Below are 2,500 nucleotides of genomic sequence, written 5' to 3'. Positions count from 1 at the left end.
GGCCTGGTTGGAGCTTGGGAGCCCTGCAGCCCCGGACCCCTGCAGCCCAAGCCCTGCAGTCCCTGAGCCCCTGAGCCCTGGAGCCCCGGAGCCCCGGAGCCCCGGAGCCCTGCAGCCCTGCAGCCCTGCAGCCCCGGAGTCCTGCAGTCCCAGAGCCCCGGAGCCCCCAAGCCCTGCAAGGGCAGGCTGGAGCCCTCCCGCAGAGGCTCGGGGCCGGCAGATTGGCGTCATTTCAGTCCCGGCCATCTGGTCGCGCCTCTCGCCTCGGCCATCTGGTCACCCGCAATGCTTTCCCATGGAGCGACCAGATGGCCGGACTTCCCTGGAAGTCCCGATGAGGTGCCATTCGCCTCCCGGATCCCAGCGAGGGCTCCAGGAGGTCGGGCACGTTTGCGCCCTGGGTCCCCTCTGTCACCTCGAGTGCACAGATTACAAGAAAGGATGGTAATTTTCCTCCGGATTACTAGGGGCAGGGTATGCCCGGACACCCCTCCAAGGCTGGTGGTTCTCTGCCAGGGGGACCAGATGGGCTATGCCTGGGTAACACCACCCGGGGCTTCCTTCCTCCAGGCCAACGGCATGTCAAAGTGCCCAGGACGGGCTCCATGCGTCCCGGGCAGAGCCAGCCGAGGTTCTGGGCGCTGGGGTCCATCGGGGCCTGCAGAGGCTCTCCCTGGCCTGGGTAGGGTCTGGAAGCTAAGCCCCAAGCCCGCCAAGAGCAGGATGCCGTTTAGGCGCCGGTCGAGCGGGCGAGTGGATTTGTAGAGCCCTGGCCCCAGCCAAGCAGGTTCAGAGCCTCCCCGTGCCAGACTGATGCACCTGAGGGCCCATCGGAGGCCATGCCCAGCCCCCGGCAGCGCATGGGCAGCATATCCCCAGACCTGGTGACCTGGCAGACTGGGACCTGCTGGCAACCTGGCCCTGCCAAGCCCCAGTTCTCTCCCAGGGCTCGACAAATCGACGACCCGATGGCCGGGCTTCCCTGGAAGTCCCGATGAGGTGCCATTCGCCTCCCGGATCCCAGCCAGGGCTCCAGGAGGTCGGGCACGTTTGCGCCCTGGGTCCCCTCTGTCACCTCGAGTGCACGGATTACGAGAAAGGGGGGTAATTTTCCTCCGGATTAGTAGGTGCAAGGGTATGCCCAAACACCCTCCCGGGGCTGGTGGTTCCCTGCTGCGGACCAGATGGGCGATGCCCGGGCAACACCTCCCAGGCATCCGGGGCTCCCTCCTCCGGCCCGCAGAGTGGCAAAGTACCCGGGACGGGCTCCTTGGGTCCCGGGCCCTGCAACCCCGGAGCCCCGGAGCCCCGGAGCCCCGGAGCCCCGGAGCCCCGGAGCCCCGGAGCCCTGCAGCCGTCGAGCCCTTTCAGCCCCCGAGCCCTGCAGCCCCCGAGCCCCGAGCCCCGAGCCCTACAGGCCCGGGGCAGGCAGATTGGGCGTCATTTCGGTCCCGGCCATCTGGTCGCCCCTCTTGCCTCGGCCATCTGGTCGCCCGCAATGCTTTCCTATGAGGGCGACTAGATGGCCGGACTTCCCTGGAAGTCCCGATGAGGTGCCATTCGCCTCCCGGATCCCAGCGAGGGCTCCAGGAGGTCGGGCACGTTTGCGCCCTGGGTCCCCTCTGTCACCTCGAGTGCACAGATTACAAGAAAGGGGGGTAATTTTCCTCCGGATTACTAGGGGCAAGGGTATGCCCAGGCACCCTGCCTGTGCTGGCGATCACCTTCCAGGGAACAAATGGGATGTGCCCCAGGCAACACCTCCCAGGCGTCGGGGGCTCCCTCCTCCGACCCGCGGCGTGGGGAAGAGCCCGGGACGGGCTCCATGGGTCCCGGGCCCTGCAACCCCGGAGCCCCGGAGCCTCGGAGCCCTGCTGCCCTGGAGCCCTGCAGCCCCCGAGCCCTGGAGCCCTGGAGCCCCGGAGCCCCGCAGCCGTGGATCCCTGCAGCCGTGGAGCCCTGCAGTCCCCGAGCCCTGCAGTCCCGGAGCCCAGGGGCCCCCGCAGCTCCTGAGCCCTACAGGCCTGGGGCAGACAGATTGGCGACATTTCGTTCCTGGCCATCTGGTCGCCCCTCTCGCCTCGGCCATCTGGTCGCCCGCAATGCTTTCCTATGGTGTGACCAGATGGCCGGACTTCCCTTGAAGTCCCGATGGGGTGCCATTCGCCTCCCAGGTCCCAGCGAGGGCTCCAGGAGGTCGGGCACTTTTGCGCCCTGGGTCCCCTCTGTCACCTCGTGTGCACGGATTACAAGAAATGGGGGTAATTTTCCTCCGGATTGGTAGGGACAAGGTATTCCTGGGACCCCCCTCGGCCTAGCGGTCCTCAGCCGGCAGCTGGACATGCCAGGATGCCGGCCCAGCCCCGGATCCGTCCCTGGGTCTGCCGCGTGGCAGGAAGCCCTGGATGGGGTCCGGGGGGCCCGGCCGGGCCCCGGGTCGGGTGCCCCGGCCCTGGGCCCGGTCCCCCGGCCTGCCGCACTGACAAAGGACCAGGACGTG

The sequence above is a fragment of the Lissotriton vulgaris genome, chromosome 4_2, assembly GCF_964263255.1.
Source record: "Lissotriton vulgaris chromosome 4_2, aLisVul1.2, whole genome shotgun sequence".
Classification (NCBI taxonomy): Eukaryota; Metazoa; Chordata; class Amphibia; order Caudata; family Salamandridae; genus Lissotriton; species Lissotriton vulgaris.
The sequence above is the reverse complement of the archived record's forward strand: the minus strand, read 5'-3'. Positions refer to the sequence as shown.